Consider the following 17,244-nt stretch of genomic DNA (forward strand, 5'->3'; position numbering starts at 1 on the left):
GGAGGGAGGGAAAAAAAAGAGGACCTGATGCAAAGGGCTTAAGTGGAGAGCAAATGCTTTGAAAATGATTAGGGCAAAGAATGTATGGATGTGCTTTATACAACTGATGTATGTATATGTATGGATTGTGGTAAGAGTTGTATGAGCCCCTAATAAAATGTAAAAAAAAAGATAAAATGAAATACTAGTTTAAAATATATAATATTAATTAGGAGCTAGACATTGGTAAAGACTAGATATATTGCAGAAGCTCAGACCGAGGGAACATAAATGGTATGTGTTAATATATAAATATGCTTACAAAGTAAAGACTACAAGAAACATTTTAGTAAGCAAGGTCCCTGGATGGGTGGTGGCTTATAATTATGCTATGTCTATTCTGCGGTGTGCTCTGCCATTATCATAGGAAAGCCAGATCTGCCTGTGCTGATATGAACATGGATATGTAGATATAGGTTAATCAAGAAATTATTAATGGCTTGTAACCAGGCTTTGGAGCTCTGCTGGTGTAGTGGTTGCATGGGCTGCTTTCTGCAAGGTCAGTAGTTGGAAACCAGTCGTCACTCTGTAGGAGAAAGATGGGGTTTGCTACTCCTGTGGAGTGTCTCAGAACCTCAGAGGTGCAGTTTTACCTTGTCCTATAGCGTCACTCTGAGTTGGCATGGGCTGGGAGTGAGAAGCATGCTAGAAGGAAAGCATAACTTAGTACATTGCTTCCCTTTCTTTGAGAGACCCTTGGTGGTATGGTGGTTGTATCTTGAACTGCTAATCATAAGGTCAGTAGTTTAAAACCACCAGCTACCACCGCCACTGCTACCACTTCTACGTTTGAGTTGGGGGACATCACTTGCCTGAAATTGAGTTCATGGTTCCCTAAGTAGGACGCATCCTCCTCCTCACCATTGGGCCACAGCCTCTTTGTTGCTTTGAATCGTTATTCACTAACTTTTCTTTCCATATCCCTGCCTCATCCCTTTTATCTCCCTATAGGCCATCATGACAGTATATTTAGCATATATCCTTTCTGTTTGTGACTTTGAAAATGTGCATTGTTTGGGGTATTAGATTTTAAATTTATAGATTGTCAAATATCTCATTTCTTCAGTAGGAACGAACCGTGTTTCTGAGATCTCCCGTGTTGCTGTTACATCTAATCTGCTTCCTGCGCATACAGATTCATGGTGCACACTGTTGTAATTCACCTACCTCTCTCCCAAGTATACTCATGTTGCTTCTAGAAATAATGCTACTATGAACATCCTTTATGCAACCTATTTTTGTCCTAATCAAGCATTTATTTGCATCAAATGCTAGATTCTGGTACAAGCATAAGCCCCATGTTCCCAAGTAGTACTAGCTGCTATCTCCAACCACTGTACCCATTCACTGGCTCAAAATATAGGTGAGGGACACATTCCTGTCCACCTTTGACCTTGCCTAGCATCTCTCGCTTTGAACAACTTGTAGCTTAATTGGGGCAAAGTGACATTTCTCTTTATTTGAAAACAAAACAAAAAACCCACCTTTATTTACCTAGTAACCCTGAAGCATTTTATGATTCCATCGAAATATTTAAAAATCTTCCCTTTTGCCCTGCTAAGACCTCTCTTAGAATCCAACTATTTTTTTTCACAAGCTCAAATTGGCATATTTTCTCTGCACCCTCTAACTTGCCATATAAACATTTCAGATTATTACTGCCAAAAAAAGTCTCAGTGATCTAGAACTTTATCCTCATAGTACACCCAAGAAATGGAGGGCTAGCGAGATTAAATGGCTCGATCAATATCCAAAGGGCTTTCGGGCAAAATCGGAATTGGCATCAGCGCCACAGAGCAGAGGCAGAGTCACCCCCGGAGGGAAGCCTGTGTGACTCCTCTCAGTAATGGAGCGGGCCCTGGGCTAGCAGGAGAGGCTCCTCCGTGTGTTTGTGGTTAGTATTCACTGAGATTTGTGCACAAAAGAGTAACACAATGAAGCCAATGGTTAGCGAAAGTTGTACCTCTTTGATGAGTAAATCTGTAATATCCATTGTCATCTACTTGAATCTGACTTATAAGAGCTCTATCGACGCAGATGCATTTCAATTATGGTTTTGATGAAAAATATTGAAAAAGCCGCAGACTACCAGAAGAACAAATACCGTCAATGTCTTGGAAGGCGTACAGCCAGTATGCTCTTTAGAAGCGAGAATGGAACTGCTCCCTATAGACTAGAAAAAAGATGCTGCACGGCATGTCCAAAGCTGTAGGTCTTAACATAACAGGCTGACCCATTTCTAACCCAGGGCGTGGCTCTTGGGTTTGAACTACAGACCTTAGTCAGCAACTGAGCCTTTAACAACTGGCACCTTCAGGATTCTTTGGGCCAATCAAAAGCAGTTAAAAATGAACGCAGAGCCATTGAAGAAAGAGCTATAGCTTGATGTATACTGTGAAAGAAACATATACAAGATGTGTCTCTTTAGTTGTAGGGCTGGGGTTGGAGTGGAGGTGGGCAAGAAGCACAAAAACCTGTAGTATGTGTAACATTTGTGTTTAGCAAAAATAATATAATGCATCTACATCTAATACCTGTAGCTGGAAGCACAAGAAATTGCTAACACTGATTGATTGTCTTTAAGAACTGTAACTCAGAAACCGAAGTGGGGTGGGATGAAGACATTGCTTTAAACACCTATTGTCTCTTTTATACACTTACTCTTTTTTTCCTTTTGCAACATATGCATGGATTATATCTATATATTTATATCTACTACATAACTGATGGCTTAGAAAGAAGTCAGTGCATTTAGGGAAAAGAGGAGAAAGTTGTTTCTGTCAACAGATAGGGGTGGTTAAATACTACATTTAAAAAATATATATTTGAATAAATTCTGCCCACAGACATAGGTATCAAGAGACAGATAAAGAATTACACCCACATTTTCTCCACCTTGAGGAATCTGTACAGATTAGAACTAATTCGATTTTCGAACCATCAATAAAAGAATGATTGAATTTTCAAAAAATTAAGGAAGAAAGGCTAAGAGATAGGAGAGAGAAAACTGGCAGGAGGGAGATCCGAGGAAAGGAGAAAATTCACCAGAAAGTAGCCTGGAGGCTGGAGAAAGAAATCACAGAGGTCTCCCTGGTAGCCCAGGGAGAGAGCTGAGAAGCACCGCAGAGGAGAGGCCGCAGGCATCAGAAGGAAGAGCAGAGCTCAATGCCATTGCAAAGGAGGGCAGCCAGACTTGTTGACTCGTGCTGGAGGACTCGCAGTGAGCCTATGTGGAGCAGACCATTTTGCAGTGACAGCTTTCCAGGAAAAATTGCCGTGTTCTCAACATCTGCATGCATCTGAGAATTACATCTGGATTCTTCATTTCCATGCCTTGATTTTAATCCTTAGGAAACTAGGCCTTGGGGTACTACTTGTGATTCTGAAATGGAATAAGTAATGATTTAATTCCCAGCCAGTAAAGGGCAATCCAAATGACTGGTTCCACCATTTCCCCAGGGCTAGTGTGTAACCTGGGACAGAAATAAGCTCTGTGTATTAAATCAATACAATCACTCACCAGTTGAAAAAAAAAAGCATTGCTCTGGTGGGCTATGTATTATGTGAACTATGTTTGTATCTTAATGGTTTACACTCTTCAGATGATAAAAACCTGGTCACAGTTCCACGGTGAGCCAACCTCAAGTTGGTGTCTGAGCAAACGCTCTGAGGTGCTGTGATGAAACGTCCAAGTCCCTGCCTGTCCCATTGGGGTGTCACAGTGACCAGGGTTGCCTAAGAGAGACCATTGTGTAACAGTTCACGGCACTCTCGTGCTGTCTTTCTCTCTGCCAACGTCAACGGGGCGCTTGTCAGAGCATGAGAACACCGGAAAGTAGGGAAAGTGTGAGAGTGTACCACACAGAGGGCACGGTTGGCTGGCCTTTGATCTTCTCATGCTTGACCACACTGATAGAGAAATCACTGCCTGCCATAGCATCTTGGGTGTGAAACAGGATTAATACCGAATCTGTCTACGAAACACAATAGCTCGTGTTATTTGTCATGATGTGTTACGCGGAATTAGCAAAAGAGCCAGGCTTTGCCCGCCTCCACAGTGCTGTCCCTACGGATTCCATGCCATGCCACCACTGCAGGGCGTCCCCACCACCTTCGGCTCCTCAGCTTTCTCCCGCTGCCCGAAGCCAACCGTCCAGAGCTCTGCCGTCTGCTCTCTTCTCTATCATTTCCTCTCCTTGGGCATTTTCACCTCTGACCGCTCTGCAGGGGATGCCCAAAATTCACTTCTGTGGTTTTGGTTTCTCCAGAGCGACCCACCTAGATCCCTACTGCCTAGTAGGCGTCTCCCACTAGCTACCAGCAAGCAGCTCAAGGTCTGTATCTCTTAAAGGGAACATTTTACTCACCTTCTGACTTCCCTGCTCTACTGGTCCCCCAATCCCCTCCACGAAATCCAGGGTTCATTGTTCTTCTCCTTTCTGCCTTGCCGGAAACCTCCAGCTCTGTTCATTTTCCACTTTTCGCCCTGTTTCAGGAGTTCATTGCTTTTCCACTCTGGATTCTGCTCCTGACTCCATTGGGAGCTACCCCCCTGGGTGAAGAATCCTAAACACCATAACATCATTCAGTTTCTCATTTTGCTACTTCTCTGACACCTTTTTCCCCTAAATCAAATCCTTCAAATGCTAAGAGCTTTCTCTGACTCAAAAATTCTTTACTGGTTTCTGAATGCTATCTACATGTGACTTCCTCCCTGGGGGACGGACAACAGAAAAGTGGGTGAATGGAGACGTCGGACAGTGTGAGATATGACAAAATAATAATTTATAAATTATTAAGGGTTCATGAGAGCTGGGAAAGCAGGGAGGGAGGAGAAAAATGAGGAGCTAATGCCAGAGGCTTATGTGAAGAGCACATGTTTTGAGAATGATGAGGGCCATGAATGTACAAATGTGCTTCACACATTTGATTTTTGTATGGATTGTCATAAGAGTTGTATGATCCCCTAATAAAATGATTTTTTTAAAAAGAATTTTTCATATTTTCAACAAGGTAGACATATGCCCTAAAAAGGTTCTCATTGTTTTTAGTGCCTCTTTGTAGTTCTATCAACTTCAAACTTGTCTCAACCTCTCATATTTTCAGGCTATATCATATTCGGAGATGGTGGGGGAGAGTGGGTGTCTCTAAATTTACATTTTGGGGGATAAAATCCTTTTGTGTTATTTAGATATTAATGATATAAACACTACTCATACTAAAGAAAAACAAAGATAATTTATTCTGGCTCACATAAAAGAAATCTACAATTTGTGTCAGTCATGCATGGCTACTTCTAGGGGCTCAAAGTCATATTAGGGATCATTTTCGTGTTTTTCTCTTTCGAACAAGCAAGATCACTCCCAGGAGACCAGGTTTACAATTACTCTACCCTCCACAGCCAAGAGATCATTCTCTTAGCGCTCTGGCAAGACAGTTCTGTTGAGGCCTCTTGTGCTATAGTCACAGTCTTGTTTCTAAATGAAGCTGAGTGCAAGAGGAAATAAGTTCTTTAACTACAGTCCATGGTTCTTGCTTTCTACGGTCCTGCGTTGCATGCAAAATTACGGTGGAAATGTCACCAAAGCAAACTCACTGCCAGTGAGCCAATTCTGACTCATAGAGCCCCTTCAGCTAGGCTAGACCTGCCCCTGTGGGTTCCAGAGACTGCAACTCTTTACAGGAGAACACTGCCAGGTGTTGCTCGTTCCAGGTGGAAACGCACAGGTGATTCTTCTATTCGGGACAGAGTAATGTGTGGTGGCCAAGTGGATGAAAGAAAGTCTACATGTCTTCAAATCTTGCAGCGAAGAGCCTCTGTTTCCAATTTTGTGAAGTTGGGTAATTTACCCCTACCTCACTGAGTTGAAGTTCACATGTAATACATATATCTACGGCCCGAAACACAGCAATTGCTACGTATGTGTTAACTGTTATTTTCTCATAATGTCCCTCCCAATCCTCTTTGGCTAAAGAAAGATTCTGCAGGTTATTGGGAATTTCCCTTCCAGTGGAAATGGGCCAGTGAGTGTTTATGTTAATACTCATTTCTATAAATGCATTTCATCCCCGTTCCTTTCTTCCTCTCACACATCGTTGTGTCAGCTGCAATCTCTTCTTTCCACTGAAACCAAGGGGAAAAGGTTCAACTTATGCTTTTTTAGAGTGAAAGGTGTTTCGAGAAAAAGTCATTAATAGATGAGGGAAGGGACAGCGTGGAGAACTTAGGTCTCTTGGTTATAGAGTCAGTAATGCTTCAATGCTCCCAGTCAGCTCAGAGTTCCTAATTGGGGTCAGAGTGCTCAGATCCCTTCTCTCGCACCCCTGCCCAGCCTCGGCCTGTTTGTCTGCATAGTTAACATAGTGATAAAATAAAGAAAAAACGTGGTGGGTATCCTAAGTTATCTCAGTATCTATAGATAAGGCTTGGTGATTGCGTGATCCTATACAAATATAACAAAATTTTCGTTTCACCAAGGAAAATGTAATAAGAATCTCTTTATAAAGATATAATGCTTAGTATTAGTTAATATAATTCAAATATATGTAATAGGTATTGTTCCCAATATTTCACGATTATTTATTTTAAAACTCCATTGCTGCCTGTAATTCTAAATCCCTGTAATGATTGGAAACAGGGAGGATTCACAATACAGTTTCTCCTAGTACAGTACAGGAAAGGGAATGCTACAACAGCATTGGTGGTTCAGTGGTAGAATTCTCGCCTGCCACGCGGGAGGCCCGGGTTCGATTCCCGGCCAATGCAGCAAGTTTATTTTCGCAAAATTTTTATTTTGTATTTATGCATCTTAGGTTCCTACAGAAGCTCAATAATAGTGTGCAAGTTATCTTTATGTACATGAAGAACTATGAATCAAGGTTACTTCCCTTCGACTTCAAGCAATCAAAAAGGCTTGCTAATCCCTATCCCCCACTTCCTTTTAGGACAGTTCTTGCGAGCTGTAGAATAAGTAAGAGCAAAATTTAGCTGCAGGTAGGTATTTCATTAGACTTTTAGGAAGGTAGAAAATTTCTAAAAATGGCTGATTGGAGATGCCGGGGATTGAACCCGGGACCTCACACATGCGAAGCGCGCGCTCTACCACTGAGCTACATCCCCCAGCCGACCGAATGGCTTCTGGTATCGCTATTCATTGAGATTGCTTAGATCGAGTCAAATGACGGGGAAAAAGTTTCGAGTGTTTCAGGAGCCTGTTGTCCTGTAACCATTCCTAAGGCTCGCTGCGTTCCTGCGGCATCCTCGCCCACCTGAGCCAGCGGCCACATTCAGGGCTCAAGTTCAGGGGCAGCAGGGAACCAACCGGTGGGTTTACTAGACCTCCGCTCCTGCTACAGCCGCGGGCGGCGGGGAGGCTCGGGTTCGCGCTCGCAGAGCGCCGCCGCGGGACTCGACTGGGCGGCGGACCGCGCAGACACCCGGGAGCCGCCCCGGGAGCGGCCCCCCAAACCTGGACGCCCACCCAGGGCCCCGCCCTCGCCGGGACGCCCGAGGGCCCTGCTCCCAAAGCAGAGGCGACTTTCTGTTCGCGCCAGGAAACTTTATGGAGTTTGCTGAAGCATTGAGCCCCTTCTCCCCACCCCACCCCCATGATCTAAGGGACCTTCCAAATCTTGGGGATGAAAGTGATATCACAAGGTGCTCTTCATTTTTGCGGGAGTCAAAATAAAGGAAAGAAACATTGTTATCCCTTTGCAGCTGAACAATGTATAGATAATGATGACCTTGGGGGGGGGGGTCTTGCTCCAAAGGAAGTTTTCTCTCTGACATTTACACCGTGGGTCAATCTATCTTACTATGATAGTCACGTAAGCCCCCGAACACCCCCTCTTGGGCCCTCGGAGCCCTCTCTAATGGCCAATGCCATCCTCCAACGCAAATGTGAGAACACCAAGAAAACGTTTCCTAAATCCTGTTCGCTCAGAACTCGCCTGTCTCCGGTTGGCAGCATGATCCATGACTGGCATGAGCTGCCTGGTTTTACGGTGAAATGAGTGGGCCTGCCCTTTCTCGGTGCCTTCCGCTGTCAGCAGCGCAGGCAACGCCAGGGTGGGAGCAAAGGAGCAACAGGGTGCGGGCACCTCCCCCGCCCTGGGCGGGGGACCCCAACACTCAGCAGAGGGAAGCCCTGGAGTTTCCCTTCTCTCCCGTCCAGGAGCAGCTGGCCAAATGAAATGGCCAGCAGGTCAGAAGTCAGGACGGAAAGCAACGTTGGGTAAAGCAGGAGCTTCATAATCCACCCCGGCATTGAAACAACAAGAAAAAGCTGTCTGCTTACAGTGAGTTAAACACAATCCGACTTTGTTGTTAACCACAACAAGCCACATGCTGATCTAATACAGCTACAATACAGAAAAAACGGCCACGTCAGTGAACAATCACTAAAGAGCCCACTCCAAAGCAGCACATTTCTCAATCCACCGCTGCATTCCATCCCGAGCGCTGGGAAGTAAACACTTTTAGTTGATTCTGAATCAGGAGCCGAGGAGCAGTCCAGCAGCTTGCACCGCGCGCATTGCACTTGTATTGGTCAGATAATTGGACGCAAGCAAGCTTTGCCTTCATGACCTCGTCTTGAAGTTCAATTAGGGTCTTCCTTTTAGAGTGAATTTCTACACAGCCGGAGGCACCCCTTTCTGGGGCGTCTTCCTCCGACTATTCTAACATTTCAGAGCCGAGCGCAGCCAAGGCCCCTCTTTAAATGCTCCTGAAGAGGACAGGAAGTTCATTTAATGGCCTGGTTTGGCTGGCCTCAAAGAAAAGAAGTTAGTGAGCTTTTCACTTTTGTGATTGATGAGAGAGTAAACCAGGAGGTGCATTTTGGGAAAAATGTAGGGGTCACTTCTATATGGAAATTAAATAGACTCAGCTTCAGTCCCAGAGAGGCTGCAAATATGTTCCCAATTAAGGAATATAGAAAAACCTCCCTTTCCTTTCTTTCTTTTGGTTTGAAAATTTCCCTCAGTTTCTGTTTTACACACACACACACACACACACACATCCATTCTCAGGATTGACCTGTGTCCCCTTTGAGGCAGGTGACATTTATCTCCGGCTCTGTTCCCACATTCCCTTTCAAATGTCTTGCCTCCACCCTGGACACCCTTTGTCTAGCAAGTGTTGAGCATTCTCTTTCCCTCCTCCCTGACTGAGCAAGGATGTTGGTCCCTGGTCGGGGCGGAAGCTTTCAGTCCTGACTGCACATTAGAATAACCAGCAGAACCTTTTACTCAGACCAATTCAATCTGCGTCTATCAGGTGGGGCCCAGGCACCAGTACGTTTTTGCAAACTCCCAGGCATCTAAAGCAGAGAACCACTGCTAAAGAGCAATCTGCTTTTGGAATGCTTGGTGAGGTCATGGGTTACATGTAGAGGTCCTAACATTGAAGGTCAGCAGTTACAGCCCACAAGCCACGCCTGTTGCTTCCCTCTAAAGCAGTGCTTCTCACCCTTCCTAATGCCGCGACCCTGTCTGTCCTATAGTTCCTCATGTGGTGGTGACCTCTAACCATAACATCCCTTTCCTTGCTACTTCATCACTGTCATTTTGCTACTGTTATGAATTATAATGTAAATATCTGATATGTAGGATGTCTTTTCATTGTTACACATTGAACATACTTACACATAACTAAAGCATAATGATGAATCACAGAACAATATGTGATTATATATGGTGAAATATTTATGTGGTTTCTGATGGTCTCAGGCCACCCCTGTGAAAGGGTCGTTCGACCCCCAAAGGGGTCGCAACCCACAGGTTGAGAACCGCTGCTCTAACGGTTTTGCCGTCTAAGAAGCCCTCCAGAAAAACTCAAACTCACTGCCATCGAGTCCGTGTTAACGCACAGTGACCACCTGTGAAGATCCCCACGGCAATTGCTTACAGAAGCAGAAAGCCTGGGCTTTCTCCCATGGAGGGCTAGTGCTTTTGAACTGTAGACCATGCGGATCGGATCGCAGCTAAGGTAAACTACACCACCAGGGATCCCAACACACACACACCACCAGGGATCCCAACACACACACCACCATTGAATGGTTTCTATTTTGTTTTATAGGGCTCACTATAGAGCTCATTGTCCTATAGGGCGCTCTGGCATCACGTCGATGTCAACTCATAGTGACCCATTAGGACACAGTAGAACTCCCCTTCCAGGTTTAAAAAATTATCAATCTGTACAGGAATAGAACACCTCTGGAGGTTTCAAACTGCCAATCCACTCCACCACCTAGGCTCCTTCCTAGAGGAACAGGTCTTCTTAAACGTTTCCTACTTACGTTTCCCTCTTATGACCCCCTTTCACCCATGAAATGTGCCACGCAGGCAAGCTCAGTCAGACACAGCTCAGATTCATTGCACATTTAATTTCGAGTTAACTTCTGGTCGTTGTGCTTCAGAGACCTTTAATTTTGCCAAAATGTTTGTGACTCCCTTATTCAGTGATAAGACCCCACGTGGAGCCATCCTCTACAGTTTAAGAAGCTCTGAGTCAGAATGGATCCCATAGCAGTGGACTTTGGCTTATTAGCAACCTGTTGGTTTTCAAACCTGGCCGTATATTGGAAATAGGTAGCAAGCTTTAGAAAAATATTGATGGTTGGGTCCCATCCACAAATAAACTTATTTAAATAGTCTCGGAACATATCTGAGAGGCATAAACAGTTACCATGATCAGCTGGTCCTCAAAGGTCTGCAGCCACCCAGAGAGCCTCCAGAAGACAGGGCCTGGTGAGCTACTTCTAAAAAATCCACTGTGGAAAACCTACACACGGGGGAAATGTTTTTCGACAATAAGGTCTCTAACGGGGTCTAAGCTCTCTATGAAGAAAACTTCAACAACAAGCATACAATCCAGGGAATGGGGAATGGATAGCAATGACATCAGAATAACTCCCCTCTAGCAAAGAATACCAGCATCAAAGGTGAAGGGATAGATTGGGCAGTGTAAGATCTGTATAAATAATAATAACAGTGCATGATCTACGGAGGGCTGGCAGGGTTGGGGAGGGAGAAAGGAAAAAGAGGAGCTGATATCAAAGGGCTCAAGAAGCAAGGTATATTTAGAAGTTGTTGATGCTAATAATTGTACATGTCCTCTTGAGATAACAGATGTATGGTTTGTTATAATATATGTAAAGGCCCCCAATAAAGTGATTTATTTAATAAAAGCAAAGCAAAACAAAAATACAACCCAATCCTAAAACAATCCAATCTGTTCATCAGAAAAGAGGAACAGACTTTATCAAAGACATTTATGTGGTTAAGAAACACCAGAGGAGACCCCTATGATCGCTAGCTATTAGAGAAATGCAGCTCAAACTCACAATGAGAAATCATCCCACCCATGCAACAATGACACTGATCACACAGAGAACAACAATGCTGGTAAGGTTGTGGAGGAATGGATCTCACACAGACTGCTTTGGGCTGTAGGCTCTGGCACTTCCTTGGAAAGACAGAACTGCCAGCTGATGCATTCCTAGGTTTAGAGGAAAGAGAGCAGGGAGATGCGGAGAAATATGCACAGCCCTGTTCACTGCAGCATTATGCACGATAGCAAAAAGATGGAAACAACCTAAGTGTCCATGAATGGATGAATGAATGGGTAAACAAAAGGTGGAACATCCTCATGCAATGGAACGCTATGGGGAAAAATTACAAATAATGATGAGTTTGTGAAACCTCTTACAACAGGGACGACCCTGGAGGATATTATGCTGAGTGAAAATATCCATCGCAAAAGGACAAATATAAGAAAGCACTTTCATAAAAAGCCAAGAAACTATTGAATTATAGGATATGTGGATTATACGCTAATAAAACTCTTTTTTAAAAGTTGCGAGTAGATTTAAACACAGAAAGCCACATTCTTTTTATTATTTTTTTATCGTGAATCAGGTGAAAGTTTATATTGCAAATCAGTTTTTTTATTCTATAATCCATACACTTTTTGTTTCGTGTCATTGATTGCCATCCTCAAATATAACATCGTAGACTCCCATTCCTTCTGTATTAGTCCAGGTAGACTAGAGAAACAAATTCATAGACACATTCACATATGTATAAGAAAAAGGTTTATATACAAGAATAATTGAATATTGAGAAAACACCCCAGCCCAATCCAGATCAAGTTCATAAGTCTGATATTAGCCCATATGTCTGATACCAATCTATAAAGTCCTCTTCAAACTCACAAAACACATGTAATGATCCCAAAAGCACGAAGATCATAGGCCAGTGGGTGGGAAGTCTTGTGGATCCAGTGGTGGTAGAAGCATCTCAGCACTGGTAGAGGTCTCCACGTTGGCCCCTCCAGTTCCCAGAGCACAGACTCTATCAGTGTAGTGTCATGTGTCTTGTCAGTAGAGCATCTCTCAGGGAGTGAGCAGAGAGAGAAAATGTCTCTTGCCTCCAAGGAGGAAAACACAGGCATTCCCAGAATCCTCAGGAGAAGGCCATGCCCACATAGAGGCCCCATTGGCTATGACCAGACTGACAGGTCAGACTCCACCCCTACATTCTGAATCCTCAAATTGACACCAGATTATGTAGCTTCCTTCCCCCCCCCTCCCTCTTTCCATGTCTTCTTTCCCAATCCTTCTGCCATCTGAATTTTATTATTGGGCCAATGCTGTCTTTTGATCTCAAATGGTGGATTATTCTCAGAGATTTGTATCTCCATGGTGTTATTTTTCACCTTGGCTGAAAGTATAGCCATAAAAGGTGGGCAGGGGAGTGATGAGTTCAATGACAGGTCTGAAGGGTGACTAAGGACCCTAGTCTTGAGGCTTCCACCAGTATCTATCCTACCAGTAAGGGTGGTCTTTATTTCAAATGATTTTGAGTTTTGCTCCACATTTTTCTTCCTTTTCTATTCAGGACCTTCTAATGTGCTCACTTTCAGAGTGGACAGTAATATCAGCTCGGCACTATCTAGTTCTTCTGATCCCAGGATTGTAGATGCTGAGGTTCCCATGGGTCATTGGGAAATACTTCTATTTATTGTCATTTTTCTTCACTCTTCTTTGCTCTGTATGGAGAGTGATCAATAGTTGTACTTTAGATGGCTGCTCACTAGCAGGTGCTACTATCAAAGTAGGATATAGACATAGTCACTATGTCATGTCATTGACCTTGGTGTCCCCTTAAATATGATCCTGAGCCTCCAGGATACAGTGTGTTGGTGGAGGTGAAGGTTATTATAGATGAGAGAATGGAGGAACTGAAAATCGGAGACACTCATAGAGATGTTATATCACCTCAGGAGACAAGGCAGGATCTAGGTGTAGCAGGCAGAGTCCAGTGCTTAAATCTTCAAAGAATATCCCTCCTTTTCTTGGTGGGGCCCGGGCATGCAGTCCCAGTCCCCATTATGTACGGAGGCAGAGGGAGTGGACTCAGGTCCCCTCGGCGTCATGTCTTTGGTGCCGGCGGCTGCCCATCCGCGGGTTCTATCCTCAAGCACCGGGACAAGAACCCGAAAAAAAAAAGAATAGGAAGTGGGGTAACAGAAGGGAAGCACATTCACAGCATAGTAACTCTTCATTGGTTCAAGCCCACCCAGCAGCTGAGTAGGAGAAAGGTCTGCCAATCTGCTTCCTTAGAGACTGTAGCCCAGGAAGCCCTATGGGGAAGTTCTACTGTGTCCACGGAGTCACTGTGGGTTGAATTGACCCTATGGCAACTAACAACAGCTACCCAGGAACTGCTTCTTTCCACAGCCCACAAGCAGCAGTAACAAGTTGTGTAATTTCATGTTAGATTCTTCTATTTACAAACACATGAGGACACACATACATTTATAGTTTTATCAACACGCTCAAGTGCCCACATTCTCAAATAGGCTTCCACTGCTGGCATACCTGATCATTTGAGTGCGTTAGACCAAAACTGTGCTACAATTTGGGGGAAGTACATCCAATTATGCACTTTCGTGTGTGTGTGTGTGTGTGTGTGTGTGTGTGTGTGTGTGCAGATGCAGTCGTTGGGTGCCTTTGAGTCGTTTCTGGTTTATAGCAGCTCTATGCATGACAGAATGAAGCACTGCCCCGTCCTGTGTCATCTGCACAATTGCTCTGCCTGCGCCTGTTGCTGTAGCAACGGTGTCACTCCATCTCTCTGAGGGGCTTCATTTTTCAATTATTCTCTACTTGACCGAACAGAATGTGTTTCTTCAGGGACTGGTCTCTCTCCTGATAACATGTCCAAACTGTGCTAGACAACATTTCTCAGTGTTTACTTTCAAGGAGCATTCTGGCTGTACTTCAAAGACAAATGTGTTTGCTTTTCTGGCAGTCCATCATAATTCTAACACACCAGTTCTTTATCAGTTTTCCTTAGCCATTGTCCAGCTTCCGGAAGCTTTTAAGCTATTACAGATACTATGGTTTGGGTCAGACATACTGAACTCCTCAAAGTGGCAACACTTTTTTCTAATTTTTAAAAATAATTTTATTAGGGGCTCATACAACTCTAATCACAATCCATACATACATCAATTGTGTAAAGCACATTGGTACATTCATTGCCCTCATCATTCTCAAAACATTTGCTCTCTACCTAAGCCCCTGGCATCAGCTCCTCATTTTTCCCCTCCCTCTCCGCTCTCCCCTCCCTCATGGACCCTTGATAATTTACAAATTATTATTTTGTCATGCCTTGCCCTGTCCGATGTCTCCCTTCACCCACTTTTCTGTTGTCCATCCCCCAGGGAGGAGGTCGCATGTAGATCCTTGTAATCAGTTCACCCTTCCCAACCCACCCTCCCTCCACCCTCCTGGTATCGCCACTCACACCACTGGTCCTAAAGGGATCATCCACCCTGGATTCCTTGCATTTCCATTTTCTATCTGTACCAGTGTACATCCTCTGGTCTAGCCAGTTTTGTAAGGTAGAATTGGCATCATGATAGTGGGGAAGGAGGAAGCATTTAGGAACTAGAGGAAAGTTGTATGTTTCATCATTGCTACATTGCACCCTGACTGGCTCATCTCTTCCTCCAGACCCTTCTGTAAGGGGATGTCCAGTGGCCTACAAAGGGGCTTTGGGTCTCCACTCCGCACTGCCCCCCTCATTCAATATGATAAGATTTTTTGTTCTGATGATGCCTGATACCTGATCCCTTTGACACGTCATGATTGCACAGACTGGTGTATTTCTTCCATGTGGGCTTTGTTGCTTCTGAGCTAGATGGCCACTTGTTTACCTTCAAGACTTTAAGACTCCAGACACTATATCTTTTGATAGCCGGGCACCATCAGTTTTCTTCACCACTTTTCCTTATTCACCCGCTTCGTCTTCAGTGGTTGTGTCGGGAAGGTGAGCATCATCGAATGCCAATGTAATAGAAGAGAGTATTCTTGCATTGAGGGAGTACTGTAGTGGAGGCCTAATGTCCTTCTGCTACCTTAATACTAAACCTATAAATATATGCACATAGATCTATTTCCCCATCCTCATATATAAATATATTTGTATATGTACATGCCTTTATTTAGTTGTTTTCTAATTTTTTTTAAGAGATATTTTTGTAGACAATTTACCCAGTACAATACTTGATTTGATTTTGTGACTGCTGCATCTATAAGCATTGGTTGCAGTCTAAATAAAATTAAATCCTTGACAACTTCAATCTTTCCTGCATTTATCAGGAGGTTGTTTATTGGTTGGTGCAGTTGTGAGAACTGGTGCATGTAGAACAACAATAACAACATACTTAATTACAATAAAAGCTTCACATTGGTTCAAATAGTTTCCAAAGGATAGGGGGTAGCCCTTGTTGGTACATACTGAAGAAATATCTGTAAAGGCAGCGTTTTACAGAGTAAAGAGTACTGAACGATGGTAAGTCAGAGACCTGGTTCCTAAGGCATTGCTAGGGAAGACATTCTGCATACCTTAATCTCCTTCTTCCCATCTGGAGAAGATGGGAGGCATTTGAAGCTCCTACAACTCGATAGGATCTTTATGATGAAAATAAACAGTAAGAAAATATACAGGAAATTCCTTTCCAATCTGTTCAATGTTTATATGTTTCTATTGGAAGGGACTTCTGACCTAACTGCCATGAAAAGATTTTGATCATGACTTTTTCATGACTAACAAAATTCACATTGATGGTGGGGAATTGGAAACTAGGTAGAATTATGGTTTCTGACCATACTTACTACTTGATTCTTGCCATTTTCAGGAGGGCTGTCCTTGTTTAGGAGGAGTTATGACAAAGAGCATCTTTTAGATTTCTTTAAAACTACAGGCCTTGGGTCATTTCATCGCACTCACCTGAGATGTTTCAGATGCAACTTTTTGAACTTAGCTTTTGAACTTACAGATTTTCCCCTTTGGGTTGAGACTAGGAAGCAAGCATCCTAGTAGGCTTTTTGCACAGTATTTTTTTCTAACCATATCACACCATTTCTTTCTAACAATATCACACAATCCCCCAATTTAAGCTGTATCATTCAAGGGTTTTGTTTGCTTGCTTGCTTTTGTATATTTACGAGGGTTGTGCAGTCAACACCGCACCATTTGAAAATTATGAGGATTGGTGAAAGCTTGATAGTGGCTAGGGCTGATCTGTGGTCAATGTATAAAGAGCCCCCCACCTCAAACCCAAGTAGAAAGATAGACAACATTAAAAAAAAATCATGGTATCTCTCACAGAGGGTTGCTTTCCCAGTGCTGGTGTTAAATACTGTCCAACACTTAACAAGCGTGCTAACAGGTAACAGAAAGGCTGCAAGGACATCACATGGCTGCAAGGACTGAGGAGCCTGGGATTTTCCTCGACTCTGGAAGCCAGGTCAGGCTTGGCTCTCTCTCCTCAGCCTGCAGAGCAGAGACTTTGCAAGAATCTCTACTAGCTTAATGTTCGCAGCAACTCCAACGTTCTGCTTTCTAATCAGATGATGTATTTAAGAATTCAGGATCGATGAAAGTTCCCAGTGTCTTTAGACAGAGCGTGTCTTTCAATAGCTTATTGACATCTCAGGTTCGTCAGCTTCCAGAACAGCAGTGTTGACACAGTGCCATCTCTTTAATTAGAGAGGAAATACTGAAGGCAACAACGAAAAAACTCACCAGCCCTTCATTGTTCGCCCAGTCGGGCAGTTATGAGGCAGAAACACCCGAAGTTTTCGAAGAGGCCACAACTCTAGTTAGGCAGACGTTGTGGGTGTTTGG

At 43.7% G+C, this 17,244-nt stretch overlaps 3 non-coding genes across 3 annotated transcripts; 2 read left to right on the top strand and 1 right to left on the bottom strand.

The window, feature by feature from the left end:
* Positions 1 to 6,734: 6,734 nt before the first annotated feature.
* Positions 6,735 to 6,805, top strand: TRNAG-GCC (transfer RNA glycine (anticodon GCC)). The gene has a single exon. It is a non-coding gene; the product is annotated as a tRNA-Gly (tRNA).
* Positions 6,806 to 7,087: 282 nt separating this feature from the next.
* Positions 7,088 to 7,159, bottom strand: TRNAA-CGC (transfer RNA alanine (anticodon CGC)). The gene has a single exon. It is a non-coding gene; the product is annotated as a tRNA-Ala (tRNA).
* A 6,230-nt stretch (positions 7,160 to 13,389) lies between these two features.
* On the top strand, positions 13,390 to 13,538 carry LOC142425182 (small nucleolar RNA SNORA57). The gene has a single exon (XR_012779541.1). It is a non-coding gene; the product is annotated as a small nucleolar RNA SNORA57 (small nucleolar RNA).
* Positions 13,539 to 17,244: the final 3,706 nt, after the last annotated feature.

Source organism: Tenrec ecaudatus, chromosome 13, assembly GCF_050624435.1.
Source record: "Tenrec ecaudatus isolate mTenEca1 chromosome 13, mTenEca1.hap1, whole genome shotgun sequence".
Lineage (NCBI taxonomy): Eukaryota > Metazoa > Chordata > Mammalia > Afrosoricida > Tenrecidae > Tenrec > Tenrec ecaudatus.